The sequence below is a fragment of the Cibotium barometz genome, chromosome 22 (genome assembly GCF_041138505.1).
Source record: "Cibotium barometz isolate CiBa-2024 chromosome 22, ASM4113850v1, whole genome shotgun sequence".
In the NCBI taxonomy this organism is placed as follows: domain Eukaryota; kingdom Viridiplantae; phylum Streptophyta; class Polypodiopsida; order Cyatheales; family Cibotiaceae; genus Cibotium; species Cibotium barometz.
Window position 1 is genome coordinate 46371078 of NC_141067.1, and position 16541 is coordinate 46387618.

Sequence of the window (16541 nt, forward strand, 5' to 3'; positions counted from 1 at the left end):
CTTTCTTTCTTAATCTCCTTCATGGCTTGGCAACAGGAATTAGTTTTATCCCTGATGATTTCTCACCTTCAAGACGCAAGAGAGTCTGTGAAGAAAGACTTTATAGAACAGTATGAGCGCTCACTTTTTCCTCACCTAGGAACTTCTGTAGCGCAGACCAAATGGCGGACCTATCAAGACATAACTAGGGTAACACCCTGGGGTCAACAGCACTTTCGTAACAATGTCCGCTTGGCCATGGTTATTGAAGCCTTAGGTTTGGGTCCCCGATACTACTGTGTCATGAGATCAAGGCATCTTGGGTTTTCTGAGCGGGTCTTCTTACTGGCATGTTTTCTTCCTCATGAGAAGATATGCCTTTATCCCGTTTTTGGCTTGCCTCTCAGAGGTCCTTTTGTTAGATCACCTCATACCACTGAGATAGGTGCGGCAATAACCAGTAGAATCATTCCCATAGACGAGTTACCCTATACTTGCGCAGCTTGTGAGTGCTGCTTTTGTGACCATATGATGGACGGGCTTATGGAAGTGTAAAGAGTTCTTCTATCTTTACTGTATAAGTTTCGAGAATGAATAAAGTTTAAATCTTGTTCTTATTTTGAATCTTGCTCTCTTTAAGACTTTTCTTGGTGGTTAATCTTGATTAAAATTTTTCTCTAAGTCTCATATTCGTGTATCTTGCGAAATTATCCCAAGTTGCGAGATGAGGACATCTCGCGTTTTTTAAGTGGGGTAGAATGTAAGATTCCTCCCCTAATCCCCTTTTTGATGTCTAGTATCTTCCCCTGTAATCAATCCCTCTTCAGAAATATAAAGACCTTGCTTCTAACTGTTTTAGTCTAGAGAGAGAAAATTATTCTAGAGAGAGAATATTCAGATTATGAATATTTTTGGATAGAAAAATAACTCATCTTATTAAAATAAGTTCCCCTGAAACAGAAATTCAAAAAGAATTTTTCAATGTGCAATTGGAATTAATTGGAAATAGGTATAAAGAACCTTAGTCTAAGGGTCTAGATTTTTAGAAATTTTTAGATTATGGTCCAATTAAGGTTCCTATGGACCAATAACATCAATCCATGTGTAGGGAGGAGATAAATCCAATTTGAAAAAGAAGATACCCAAAAATGAGTAAATGCTCACATAAGATGAAGAGTTGAAAATGTACAAGGTTTATTAGTAAAAAAAAAACTATGACACATATGTAAGGAAGAGGAGTTCTTTAAAGGAGGTGCATATTTCACATAAGATGAAGAGTTGAAAATGTACAAGGTTTATTAGTAAAAAACTATGAGCAATATTAAAAATATGAGATATTTTAGGTATCCAAAAATGAGTAAATGCTCACATAAGATGAAGAGTTGAAAATGTACAAGGTTTATTAGTAAAAAAAAAAACTATGACACATATGTAAGGAAGAGGAGTTCTTTAAAGGAGGTGCATATTTCACATAAGATGAAGAGTTGAAAATGTACAAGGTTTATTAGTAAAAAACTATGAGCAATAAAATTTTGACACATATGTAAGGAAGGGGAATTCTTTAAAGGAAGTGCATATTTCACATGCTTGAATGAGTTTTAAACTCAAAAATAATGTGATATTTTTATCTCTCATCTCTCTTGAACCAAACCAAATCAAAATGGAACCAAACCGAATCAAAAAGTAACCAAACTAGGTCCAAATCTAGTCCCAATTCAACCAAACTGACTTGGAAAATTCTAGAATCAGTTTGTTTGGTTAGGAGCTCAATTTTTCCTATAAATAGAAGCCTTCCCTTGTTGAAAAATATACAATGTCTTATGCTTTGTTACTCTACTCCACCTAAGCCAAAACATATAGTGTCTTATGCTTTGTTACTCTACTCCACCTAAGCCAAAACATATACTGTCTTATGCTTTCACTACTACATATTAGCCTAATACCGGGGCTTGTACCGGCGCTATTTAACGGGGTCTAAAAAAGCCTCGTCATCGGTATAAGCACCGGTATAAGCGCCGGTATCGCAGCGTCGGTATACCTGTCGGGTATTAATACCGGCGCATATAACGGCGCCTATACCGACGCTCACCGGGGGTAATACCGATGCTTAAACCGGCCTCTATACCGGTTCATATACCGACGAATAAACCGGCCTCTATACCGGATTATATACCGAAGTGTAAACCGGCATCTATACCAATGTATATACCGACGCTGATACCGGGGCAAATACCGACGCTGTAGCAGAATTTTTTTTTTGGGCAGAATAGTGCTGCCTGGCTGTTGCCTAGCTGCCTGCAATGAGCAAGATCAACAACAGCAAACAGACAGCACTATTCTGTCTACAATAGAGCACAAAAACAACCGTGCTCGTTTGCATATTTTCCTGATCGACAAACAAGAAATTAAATTAAACATTAATACTCAAGAATGTTTTGATCATATTTCATTAGTTTGAAGGTCATGTTACATCATGGTAATGCCTCCAAATTGACGGTCTCTCCTTCTTCTTCAAGCATCTCAAACAAGGCCACAAGGCCATGTTTGTGAGCGTACTTCTCCTCTCGCCTGCTTGGTGGGCGATTCATGGCCAACTCCTGCACACACGATTAACAATTATAACTTTTAAAAAATCAACATTTAGCCCACATACATACATTTAAATAAATAAAATTGCTACAAACACTTACGAATTCATGGCGCATGGTTTCGTAACCACCACTCCCGAGATGAGAAGCCCCTACTGTTTGGAGTCTTGCCCTTGCCGCCTCTCTTTGTTGTTGAAACCTGTCTGGTGTCTCGGTGAGCTCCCGAGCAATGGCTGCCCACTCCCTGTCATCTAGCCAAACAGGTTTCTCCTTCCCCTCTCTGAATGCGTCCCTCGCCTCTGACCTACGATGCCCTATCAAAATGCGAGCTGTATACTGTATCCACTCATTAGAGACGACATTCATAGGGTCAGATGGCTGGAACTCTTGCTTTATCTTTGTGTTTATATAATTTTTCTTCCCCTTGTCTTGCTGATCCCATTTAGTCATGACAGAGTCATGAAACTGTATAGTGCACAATTGTCGAATGCGTGTCTTCATTGCCTTCCCTGCACTATCCATTATTGGTGCCCCATCCCTAATTGTGTAAATCTTGCTGTTGTCATGGTCATGTGCACCCCAGGGAGTGGAAGGTGACCCTATGGGTGTGCTATCAACAGATGAGAGCGAAGGACGACGCTCACGTGGTGGTGGTGTCACAGCATCTGTGGCACTACCACCACAACAACCTCCCCCTGAAGACCTACTACGTGAGCGCCGTCTATGTGAAGAGGTGGTAGATCGAGCTGTAACAGGAGTGGAAGGCTGTGTGGTACGAGGTGTGGGAGCTGCTGTCGTACCCACGGGTGTGGGAACTGGCGTCGGGAATCCAGATGGTGAGGCAGATGTCCCTGCTCCAGAACCCCAATAACTCTGAGCCATGGCTCTCTGCTCTGGAGTCATGGACGAAAGAAAACCATATAACTGCTGGGGACTCATGCCCTGCGGTGTAGGATTAAATGAGAAATCTGGACTGTAGTCGTAGGGCGGTGAGTCACCCATGGCCTGTTGGACAAAAAACCATATGACAAACTTGTACGGAATGAAAATTACACGGTAAACAATGAATGAAAGGACCATAAGATAAACATTAACAATGATAAACAACATTGGTAAAACTATATCAACTTGCTCCTACAGTAGTGATTATGATGGTAAACATTAACAATGGTAAACAATGAATGGACCTTCAATGTCATAAAACCATTACAAATATGTCATAACTATTTGCATAATCATTAAGACACATCATTTTATAAATCATTATCTATTCTATCATCCTCATTAAGATCAGTAGCCCCAAAGAGATCTATGTCTATGCACATTTCAGCATCCTCATCATTAAAAGTCCCTTGATGAAGGATGTCTTCATCATCTATGTCTTCTTCCTCAACTTGTTTTTCAGCTTCCTTGGTTTGCACCTCTTCATTTGGATCTTGCTCTAGTTCCTTCTCTTCATTTGCTTGCTCCTCTTCATTGTTGATATCGGCTTGTTCTTGCTGCTCTCCATTACCCTGTGCATCCACATCACCTTGTTGTAGCTCAAATTCTTCATAAATTTGCTTACTGCGGGGGGCGACTTGAACCACAAACAGCCAGCGTGGATCTTTTGGATCCGCTTTAAAGACAACCTGCTCACAATGCTCTGGGCGCACAAAAGTATCTTGCTGATCGGTCCATACCTTTGTGGAGTCCACTTGGATGAGGCCACTCTTGTCTCTACGTACAGTTGCATGTGGCCCATTCATGATTACCTTGAACCACTTCACATCAAAGATAAACAACTCAAAACTTCTGAAGCCAACCTTCAATATATCTTGAATGGTTCCAAAGTAATCAAGCATTCCAGTAATTGTGTTATCATCACATGCACTTGCACGACTTTCTTGAACAAACTGTGCTGTGACACCACAATCAAAGGTTGCTCTTCTTTGGTCTATTCGTTCTACTCGAAAATGACGTCCATGTGACCAAAACGCCCCATATTTGTGATACTACAATGAGCACAAAAAGTTTGTTGATGGAGAATCAAACACAGAGACATGTAGAGAAAAAAATGAGAGACATGTAGAACTTAAACACTTACATGCCAATCGCATCCTTTTGTAAGCTCCTCCTCCTCCTCTGTTATAGGTAAACCAGCACGTCTGGCTTCTAAAATTGTAGCTTCTAGCCATCTACCTGTGGGAAAGTCCGGAAGAGCTTGCATACCTTCTGGATATGGGAGATTTCTTGTAGTGCGATTCCTTCTGAAACTTAAACGATCTTGTACTCGCTGTCGCTTGAGAGCTTCATATGTCTCAATCCACTTCTCCATTACATGAGAGTTCAAGATGCAAAATTTGTTGATTTTTTCTCTCAAAGTGTTATCCATCTTTCTCTTAATGCCTTGGCCTTGAGGTTCCTCACCAATGACTCGCCTGTTGGACTCTTGAGACCATAGTCGAGGTATCTCTGGATCTGAGGAACTTAAATATTCAGTGATGTAAACAAGGGACTCTTGCAATCACGGCACAAAGAGTTCAAGCCATTCTCCCCTTGGCCTCTCCAACCAATGCCAAGGTACCCTCACACATTGCTAGATTCTATAGAAACTTGAAGTGGTTGCAATGGTGAGTGTAGGTACAAAATGATGTGGATAATATCAAATGATAGAACAAGTTTGTTGGCTTACAAGTATTGAGCATGACTCATGCCCTTTTACAATTTAGAACTCAGCAATAAAGCATGGACTCATGCCTCAATCCATCATCCAAAAGCTCCAACACAAACCAACAATTCACAATGCCCTCACCATGGCATTTGCATAAGCATTTGTTAACCACAATCAAGGCATTTGCAATTGCATTTTAACAATCCCTTTCATATAAGCCATATGCATAAGTCTACCTGCGTACGCTCTATGCATAAGCCATATGCATAAGTCATATGCATAAGCCTTATGCATACGCTCTATGCATAAGTCTTATGCATACGCTCTATGCAAGACTTATGCATAAGCTCTATGCATAAGCTCTATGCTATATGCCTTATGCACTATTATGCTAACCCTTAATCCCTTTCACATAAGCCTTATGCACACGCTCTATGCAACTACGCTCTATGCATAAGCCTTATGCACACGCTCTATGCATAAGCCTTATGCATAAGCTCTATGCATAAGCCATATGCATAAGTCTACCTGCGTACGCTCTATGCATAAGCCATATGCATAAGTCATATGCATAAGTCTTATGCATACGCTCTATGCATAAGTCTTATGCATACGCTCTATGCAAGACATATGCATAAGCTCTATGCATAAGCTCTATGCATAAGCTCTATGCTATATGCCTTATGCACTATTATGCTAACCCTTAATCCCTTTCACATAAGCCTTATGCACACGCTCTATGCAATTACGCTCTATGCATAAGCCTTATGCACACGCTCTATGCATAAGCCTTATGCATAAGCTCTATGCATAAGCCATATGCATAAGTCTTATGCGTACGCTCTATGCATAAGCCATATGCATAAACTCTATGCATAAGTCTTATGCATACGCTCTATGCATAAGTCTCTTGCATACGCTTTATGCAAGACTTATGCATAAGCTCTATGCATAAGCTCTATGCTATATGCCTTATGCACTATGCTAACCCTTAATCCCATCACCCAATGGTGTAATAAACATGATCTTGTTTTACGTACATGGATAATAGAGATTGCAAGCTTATTATAGGTTTTATGCATAGATATTAAATTAATCCTATGTGTTGTAAGCTTACAAGAACCCAAAACTAACCCTAAACCATAAAACAAGGATGCAAAAATTCATATAAAATAGCATAAACAAGAAAAATCAATAGAGGATCTACCTCTTTTTTGCAAAGCTGAAGGAGAGCTCGAGGATTGGTGAAAGATTGGTGAGGTGAAAGAGCTGCAAAACAAAATATTAAACAAACTAATTAGTAAATTAAACACAAGAAAAAGAACTAATACAAAACCCTAAAATCTCTATGCATGCATTAGGAGATCTATGCATACATAGAGAGCTCTAGATCTCAACATGCATAGAGAGCCAAAAAAACACAAAACCCTAAACGTCTTAATTTTTCAATTAAAAACTAAAAGCAATTGCAATAACATGTTAGGAGAAGGAGAAGAGGAGAAAAGAAGAATGAAGGAGAAAAGAGGAGAGAGGAAAAAAGAGGAGAGAGAGGGAAAGAGAAGAGGGAGAGAAAGCACCTCTTTCGCTTGATTACCTGCGCCTCTTCTGCGAAAAACCAGAAAATAGGCTCTCGGCTGTGAAAAACTTACGAGCGCCCGTATATGCGACGGAATATGTGTCGGAATATTCGTCGGTATATGCTACGGAATATGCGTCGGTATCAGCGTCGGAATAAGCGTCGGTATAAGCGTCGGTATACGCGACGGGAAATGAAAATTTAAAAAAACCCCGCCATACTTGTCTCCTCCAACATGACGACGGACATACCGACGTTCGACATTTGCGTCGGTATTTTGGCGTCGGTATGTCCTCAACCTCTTGTAGTGTTTGTTACTCTACTCCACCTAAGCCAAAATATATGGTGTCTTATGCTTTGTTACTCTACTCTACCTAAGCCAAGAAGTGTGAATTCTTTAATAATTCACTAGTTTTTGATACTTCTCTCTTTCTTCAATCACCATTGGTGGCTCCATCAACATACTAAACCAATTGATTGGTTGGGGGCCTCTACCGTGAATAAAGAATCAAGCAAATTATAAGGTAAGTATATTGAATTTTGATCTTTTCTATAATTTCTCAATGATTCTCTCTTCTCAACCCCTCTCAAGCTTGAGAAGCTTAATTGGTATGGTTTTTGAAATGCTATTGAAGTTAATTAAGTAATGATAGTAAAGAATTATATAAAATTCTATTTATATTTAATTCTAATGGTTTTCTCTCTCTCTCACTTAAGAAATGGTCATACTCATGACCCTTTTCAATCCAAATGAAGCTTTTTATAAGGCTTTTCCTTAATCTAAGGTTAAGCTATGCTTGAGACCAAATTAATGGCTTCTTTCTATGCTTTTAGTTTATGTATATTGATGATTCAATCCATTATGGATTGATGATCCAATTAGAGACCATTCTAATTATTTTCTTAATGATCCAATTAGAGACCATTATGGATTGATGATCCAATTAGAGACCATTCTAATTATTTTCTTAATGATCCAATTAGAGACCATTATGGATTGATGATCCAATTAGAGACCATTCTAATTATTTTCTTAATGATCCAATTAGAGACCACTATGGATTGATGATCCAATTAGAGACCATTCTAATTATTTCTTTAATAATGAGCCTTATCCCTTAGAAAAAATTGAGATTTATCAGTCATAGTAGCGGAGCTATGGCAAAATTTTTATAGAAATTACGCATAAAATAATTTCATTCAAAGCCTAAAAAGAGGACTTCCTACCATATTCTAGGAATTATCATCCTAGATTAATTAAAAGAATATTATTATGCATGGAGATATGGATGTTTGCATGTAGATGTAGAGGTATGGATGTGAGTGTGAATGTGGAGGTGGATGTATGCATGTAGATGTAGATGTATAGATGTAGATGTGGATGTGGAGGTGGGTGGATGCATGTAGATGTAGATGTAGATGTATAGATGTAGGTGAGAATGGAGATGTGGATGTATATATGTAGATGTAGATGTATAGATTTAGATGTGAATAGAGATGTGGATGTATACATGTAGATGTAGATGTATAGATGTAGATGTGAATGGAGATGTGGATGTATGCATGTAGATGTAGGTGTATAGATGTAGATGTGGATGTAGAGGTGGATGTATGCATGTAGATGTAGATGTATAGATGTGGATGTGAATGTGGAGGTGGATGTATGCATGTAGATGTAGATGTATGGAGGTGAATGTGAATGTGGATGTGGATGTATGCATAGGGATGTAGATGTATGCATGTAGATGTGAATGTACACATATAGTTGTGGATGTATGGATGTGAATATACGATTGTGATGTGAGGGAATCGGAAGTGATGAGATGGAAATGATGTGATGGGATGCGTATACATATAAATGGAATATGGAATAAGTAATGTAGATTGATGAGGGATAATGTAGGAAAATGAAAGTTAAAATAGAAATTGTATTGTAAACTGTTTGTAAATGCTGTTTGTAAATGCTGTTTGTAAATGATTGTTTTATGTCAAGAATGCTGGGGGGAGCATTTTGACCGTCTTGTGATTAAAGTCGTGATGATGATAAAGTTGCAACTGCTAACGGGGAGTCAATGAAGGACGTCTCGCGTAGCAAGGTCGGCCGAGGTCTTGACCAGCCTCGGTGCGATTAAAATGGTGAGCTTCCGGTACGGTGGATGAGGGGCCAAGGAAGCGGCCTATGCGTGAAGCGCTAGGTCACCTGCGAAGGATCCTAGAGGGTGCTGACCATACGGTGCTCGGGCTCTGGGTCGCCTAGGATACCCACGCGTGCGTCGAGGAAGATATTGGAACAGAGTTGGAGTTGTTTTCTGAAATCGAGCATGGATCTGGTTGATTGACCTTGCTGGTCTTCAATGGATGAGTCCATGGCTCCTTATATGGATCCGTTGGTTGATCTTGCTGATCTTCAACGAGAGTCCATCTTGATAAGTGATTATATTGCCGAGTATTAAGGGCTAGGAACTAAGAAACGGCCCCTGAGTGGACAGGTGGTGAGCGTCCTAGTTGCCAATGATGCCATAGATACTCTGATGAAGGAATGATGGAAAATTTAAGATTCAACTGGATAAATTGGAAGATGGTGATCAGTGATACCATGGTTTTATTAAAGGATTGTTTTAAACTGGTTGAATCTGTGAAAAGGAAATTTCATATTGGGTGTGTGAGTGGTGTGACTAGTTTTATTTTGCATGAACATCCGGCTAGGGGGCCTTGGAACTCTTTTCCTTGGTACCCGGGACAAAACCTAACCAAATTTTTAATTGGATCCCATCACTACAGTGGTTGGGCGGTTGGCTAACCCATGGGATTGGATGGGGTTAGGCTGGACTGATGGATCCGTAAATCGAGACTCAAACTTTTGTTTTTTACGATAGAAAAAAAAAATCCCGGACAGTAACTGTTCTATGGATAGGAATCAACGGCTGTGCCTCTTGAATGGGAAAAAAAGCGTTGATCCCAATGATCCAAGTGCAAGTTTCTTCCTTGAACTGACTAAGTATCTTATAGATGTAATTGGATCATCTCGATCAGAAATGATCTTGACTACGTTAGAGTAAAAAGTTATCCTGGTGGAATCGCCCGTGCTTCCGGTTAAGAAAGTTTTTCCGGGTTCGATTTTGGAGCAACCGACGGATTAGTCTCTTATCCGGATATCCGTGGGCGAGGCCCCGAGTGTGGGACCCCTGTCCCGCACGAGAAGCGCTACTTCCGCTGCCAGTGCCCCAAACCGTTGCTCGGTGGGAACAGGGATCTTACAAATAGGAACTAAAATCAATAGACTGTAAGAGGAGGTGGAAGATTTGGGTCAAGGGGAGCTTTCTTCTACTGCAACGGTCTAGGGCATAGAAAAAATTGCCCCATATTTCAGTGTCATCAAGAGGAACTACAAGAGGCTAGGTCGCAAAGGGAGGTGAACGCAACATAAGCTAATGCAACTGTAAACATGGTAAAAGTGGACCATGTGTACAGCTACATCAAGAGGAACTGTAAGAAATTTGCAAAGGGAGGTGCACCCAACAGAAGTTGATTATGCAGATGTAAACATGGTAAAAGTGGACCATGGGGCAGGCAACGAACAAGAAAATCCATTGGAGGTAATGGCTGTTGACAAGATTACAAGGGCTTATCAAGACATGAACGTGCAAGAAATTTTGAGCTAGAATAGAAACAGAAGCCAAAACAATGGGCAGAGCAAAAGCGAGTACATGAGAAAATCATCAAGTTGGTGCAGAGTGCACAAGGAATGGTGCGGACAATGCAGTAAAGCATACTCCTACTGGGAGAGAATTCTAAGGAGAATCCGCAGACATGATAAACCTACTCAAGAAAAGGGAAGAAATCGTAAGCAAGAAAGAAGTTGGTGTGCAATGGTAGAGCATCCAAAGAAAGGATTCTAAAGTGCCAACTGGAGCTAATTACAATCCAGAGAAGCGGAGGTGTCGTGAGAAAGGAAACGGAAGGAAATCCAAAAGGAATCCGGATAGGAAAATTGATAAGGGAAATTCATGAAAAGGGAAGGGAAGCAAAGGAGAAAGCAGGAAGATCGTATAGAGGCCAAGGTATGCCCATTGACAAGGAAAAAAGAAGCAACTCCATGAAGGAATATGACCTGTGGGAGGATCTTAGCAAGATGAAATTGAACATCACACTAGACGAAATGCTGAACTAGTTTCCAATTATAGAGTTAAAAGATACTTCATGCCATAGTACCAAATGAGAAACCAGTGCAAATGCCTTTGTAGGAACCAGAAAATCCGATAGCAGAATGCAAGAATAGGAAAACAATCTAGGACTATGACACGTTGGTTTTGGAAGTGACCATTAAGATTAGAGGGCAGAGATAGTGGGTGAGTGTCACTCTGGATGGAGAATCAAGAGTGAACATAATACCAGGTAGCCTGGTCAAAAAGCTAGGTATCACGGACATGTATCCAAATCCTTTTCAAATCCGAATGGTTGTGTTTGGGACATCATAGCATAGCGGAGGCTACACTCCAACCCACACACTTGTCAATCCATGAATGCAACCCGGTTAGCGCATAGAGGCTATCCCGAATGGGAGAAGATTACTTAACCATATACTAATGACTTCTAGTCCTACTCAATCCTTCTTCAACAATCAAGCAATCAATCTAACACAATCAACGCATCAATCTAACATAATCAAAGCATCAAGATTAGGCTACACTTAAGCACAAAAATGCAACTTATGCAAAGAACCTAACATGCAAAGAGCTATCACACAAGCCTCAACTACACATCATTTCATGCACAAGCTTCATCACATGCACTTTGCAACTCACAAATCAAAACATCATTAAGAAATCTAGATTAGCAAGTGTGTAGACCATAACCTCATATCATTGAAAATGTAGAGAATAGAGAGTACAAGATTGAAGCATGAATGGAGATGGAGAGCTTTGGGAGAGCACATGAGATGGAGCTATGGAGCAAGCTCTCTCTATGAGCCTCTCAACCAAATGACCAAAGAGTTCTCTAGCTCTCAAATGGGCCATCTTTTATACAAAAACTCTAGAACTCCCAAAAGTTCCCATGTGGGATTATTGTCAAGCCCTCTCCCACATTCATCTACAACTTGGAACTCTTTTCAAGAGCCCTAAGTGTCTTTTTTGTTGCATCCTTGTATTGATCTTCATTCGTCATGCAACACTCCCCCCTTCCTATTTTGCGCACGTCCTCGAGCACGGTAGTAGCAAGAGCTGCAACAAAAAAACAATGGATACAAGTAAAGTCTTTTATTGAAAAAAAGAAAAGAAAAGAAAAGAAAAACTAGCAATGATAATTTTACACGTGAGCATACAAGTGCAAGGCTGATTAAAGTTGTAATGAGTACTAAAATAGGTGAGTAAAGACTAGTCAAAGTGAGACTTAAGTGGTAGATAATGCTATGCAAAGACAAGTGTGCTTTATACACCGCCGGTTATGACCGCAGTCTCAATGTCCTACAAGTATGTAAGTTATTCCTAAGTGGCAAACCTACTCCTAAATATGAGCAAAGGTGATTGGAACTCTCTTTTTTTTTTTTGGATGTGTGTGTAGAAGGTGATAAAGATTAAGGTTCCATCCCAAAGAGACCCAAGCAATGGCCAAGAGACCTCCGCCAAGAGAATCTAAAGACCGCTAAGTATCTCAAGGGTGACAGACCCTTTTTCTTTCTTTTATGACATAAGGAGTACCCCATGAAGATGAGGGCATCGGTCTCGAGGGCCCATAGTGTACCCTAGAGTCCTACCAACATCTATCAAGGCGATAGATTCCTTGAAAGTCTTTTTCTGAAGCTTTTAGACATCAGTGTTCACCCCATGGAAACCAAGGCATCGGCCCCAAGGTGCTAAGACAACCCCAGGTCCTACCAAGCATTCCTCATGGCTGTAGACACGTCATGTCTCAATTCACTTTGTATATATATTTTTTTAGGGTATATTTTCGTAATTTTTTATTACTCCTAGCACCTAGCTCATATCTAAGAGGTAGCTACCACTAGGGATAACTAATATACCTTGAAAGCATAAGAACTTGGAATATTCCATTGGTATATATCCTACACTGTCTTTAGATAGAAATATCTTTTACTAAGTCTTCTAAGAGTCTAGAATTCACTCACCATATTTTAACAACTAATCAAAAACTTAAACCAGCCAACATTATGCGAACATGCAAACCATATATTCGAAAGATAAGAGCACATAAAGAAATAAAGATTAAGATTTGAATACACCTGTTGTAGTGCCCTGTTGATGTTGTTCGTTTGCATTGATGCATTGCTGATTTTGTGCAGATTGCTCCTCCTTGATCTTTGTAGGCGTAGCATGTCTCCCCCCTTCCTAATTTGTGTGCACGATAGGTGGACTATTGGGGCGTGTTTGATGCTCTTGTTTTAGCGAAGATCTCTGCAAAATTTTTATTAACAAACAAGAAAAGAAAAGAAAAGAATAAAATTTGCCATTGGTGCCAAACACCGAATATAGCCGAGGGAAAAAAACCCAGTGGGAGAAAAGTGCCCTGGCTTGTCGATCTTATTGTTGAGTCGCTGAGCTTACCCTTGCCCTGGTAATGGAGATCATCTCAAAAAGAACATAATCCTCTAATAGGCATAAGCAACCACATTATTCAAACATTGATCTACCAAAGAGCTTCAATTGTAGTGCTAATGCCTTATCTTTGGGTTTAGCTATGTCCTTCTTGGGTGGGAATTTTATCAATTGTCTTGGAATTTGAGCAAGATAAGAGGATTTAGGCTTTGAAGTTCTAGAATCTATGCTCAAATGAGACTCATGTGAAGTTGGATGTGTCGTACACCAGTTGATGGTGGAATTGGGTAACAAGGAGAATTTGGGACAACTGGTGACTCATTACATGTTTTAGGAAGATCAACACAAGTAGATTTGTAGGTGCTATCACAGCCACCTATCCTATCTTGAAGAGTTTGTGTTGATTTCTTTTGCACCCACTGATATGGAAACTCAAGGGTGGCTTTTGGAATCTTTCTGAAACACTCTTTAATCCCTAGCAAACCAAGGCATTTTGGAAGCCAAATTGCTGTTGCCCCCTCATAATAGCCTTGTGCTTTGAGCACATGTTTTGGGACCCATCGAATAACAATCCGAGGTTTAGGCTTGGAAATGATGTGCTTCTTAAGAGGCTTAGCAACTGGACTAGATGGTACAAGTTTGTACGCATCTTTGGGTAGCCACATTGATAATTCCTTCTTGCCTGGCCTTCTTTGAGCAGCAACTAGAGTAGTTGGAACATGCCAGCCATGGCCCTCACTTGAGTACTCATCAATTATCCACATCATTTGTTTTGGAGCTTCAAGAGCAGATTTTGAAAATGGGTTGTGTAGGGTAGAAACCCCACCCTTTTTACATGATAAAGCTCGTGGAGTAGCAGAGACTTCCTCTACATGCAGAGCTGTTGTTGATGCATCCCTATAGTACAAATCATCTAGAAGGTCACGGTTGTACCATTCGTATAGGAATAATATCATATCCATCTGAGTCACAAAATTGAATTGGCTTCGGTAAAGCACATGTCGATAATGTTGCAAGGACATGACTCCATTCTAATGGATTAATTAAGTGCTCAGGGAAGGGTTGTGGAATGTATGCCTCGTCTGATACACTTCGATTACCCTTAAGTCTCTCAGTGTTGAAATCCCTACATGAGGCTCCACACATCCACAGATCTTCTCGCCCATCGGACAATGTAACTCTTGAGCCCTTAGATGAAGCAGAATCAAACTCATCTATTGGAGACCTTGTTACATCACGATATGAGTGATTCCTTAGGTTGACCCTTGTGATGACAGAATCATGTCGGAGGTACAAGTAATTGTATCCCCAATCTTGAATCATTTTAAATTGTCGCATGAATGGTCTACCCAATATCACTTCATAGTTTGGATGTTTTCCAAAATCCACTACTGCAAAGGTGTGCTCATATTCAATCCCACATGTGGTGACCAATATGTTCTCAAGTAGCCCAAGGGGATGTTCTAAGCTTCCATCTGCTAGCTGCAAGCGCATCCTGGTACTCCTAATAGCCGGTTTGCCCCACTTTTACCAAATGGACCTTGTCACAATGCCCACTCCTGTACCACTATCAAGTATTGCAGTTGAAGATACTTTTCGCACTTCTAATGGGAGTGTAGCATTTCCCTGATCGTCCTCACAAAATTTTCCTACTTTGTTGATAGGAACTGGCATAACATGTTTTGTCTCGGGGTGTATAGTACACTCATGGTGACCCTTTTGTAGCACTACCTGCTCTGACAAACATGTGGCAATATCATTCCACAACTCAGGTCGAATTTTTATCAAATCAAGCAAGGGTAAGGTACAAGTCACTGGTGCTGACAAAATAGCTTGCACCATACTCATATCCTTCTCCTTTGTCAACCTTTTATGCATGGAGGGTATCCTCAAGGTTTGAGAACAGTTCTCATATTCTCCCAGATATGATGGTAAGGTTTTCATTGTATTCTTACTTCTAGGAGAAACAAATTTTTGAACTTCCTCCTGGATGCTTGGGCGTCTAAAGTTGTTTTCCGTGCCCCTGGTAAAATCCACCTCAGAGAATGGAGGCGAACTAATAGAGGACATGTTCTCATTAACTTTCTCATGAAATGCGGCCCACATCTCATTTGCCATGTCCTCATTAGCATCAATAACTTCATCATTGCATGTGAAGACAAGGCTAGGTGGTGGCAGAATACCTCCTTTCAATTGGGTGTCAATTGGTGCAGACCTTTCGCTACTATGAGCTTGTGAAATGAGCTCACTTTTCATTTCCCGACTTGATGACACTTCCGGTATGGTTTCTAATGTTGTCTTAAGAGAGGTTGGGCCCTGAGGAATAGGTGGTGGTGGTCCCTCAAGTATTGACTGAGCTTCCCTAATGAGTTGCTGATGTACAGCTAGATTGATCTTCTCCTCACGAGGGTTTGGGTATTCTTGAAGCTTCTTGGGTAGCTCAGATAAAGCTACAATGCGACTTCTATGAGCATCAATGATGGCATCTAGAGTCTCATTCACTTTATCCACAAAAACAGAACCCCCAGAACTATCCTCAGTCGTACTAGCCTCATTTTGTTTAGCACTAGGCTCAGTTTGAGGTTGATGTTCCTCATGCACTTTTTGGGATGTAAAAGTTTGATCCCTCATGTTTTGTTTAGAGGCTTCTTGAGAACTAGTGGATGCACTTTTAGTTTGCTTGTTTCGGTTCTTTTTCCTCCTAGTGGTTTTTTTTCTATTGGACTGTAGGATCTTGTCCACTAGATTTGTCTTTGCATCCCTAGTTCGAGGTGTCTCATCAGTTTGTATTTCAACATTTCATGTCTGTGATCTAGTCATGACTCTAAGTGGCACGACATCCTCATTCTCAAATGAAGGTGGTGATGGAACTGTGCCTACAAGGTTGAGTGAGACCTTTGGTTGAGAGGTGCCTTCCTCATGTGGTTTCAGCAGACAGTCTTTTGGGAAGTGTTCTACACAACACCCTAGACAATATCTTTCAATTGGTGGAAACTGTTGTACTGTTGTATTGGACCGAGATGCTTGCCTTGAGCGATGTGGACAATCACGAGCCCAATGGGGTTCTCTGCACTCATAACAGGGGCCCATTGGTTTGGCCTCTACTTTCCTTGGCTGCCATTGACCTGAGGGGCCTGGAGTCCTAGGTTGGTAGCCGCCTAGCAACATTAAAGAGTTTTGTTCCCCTGGTT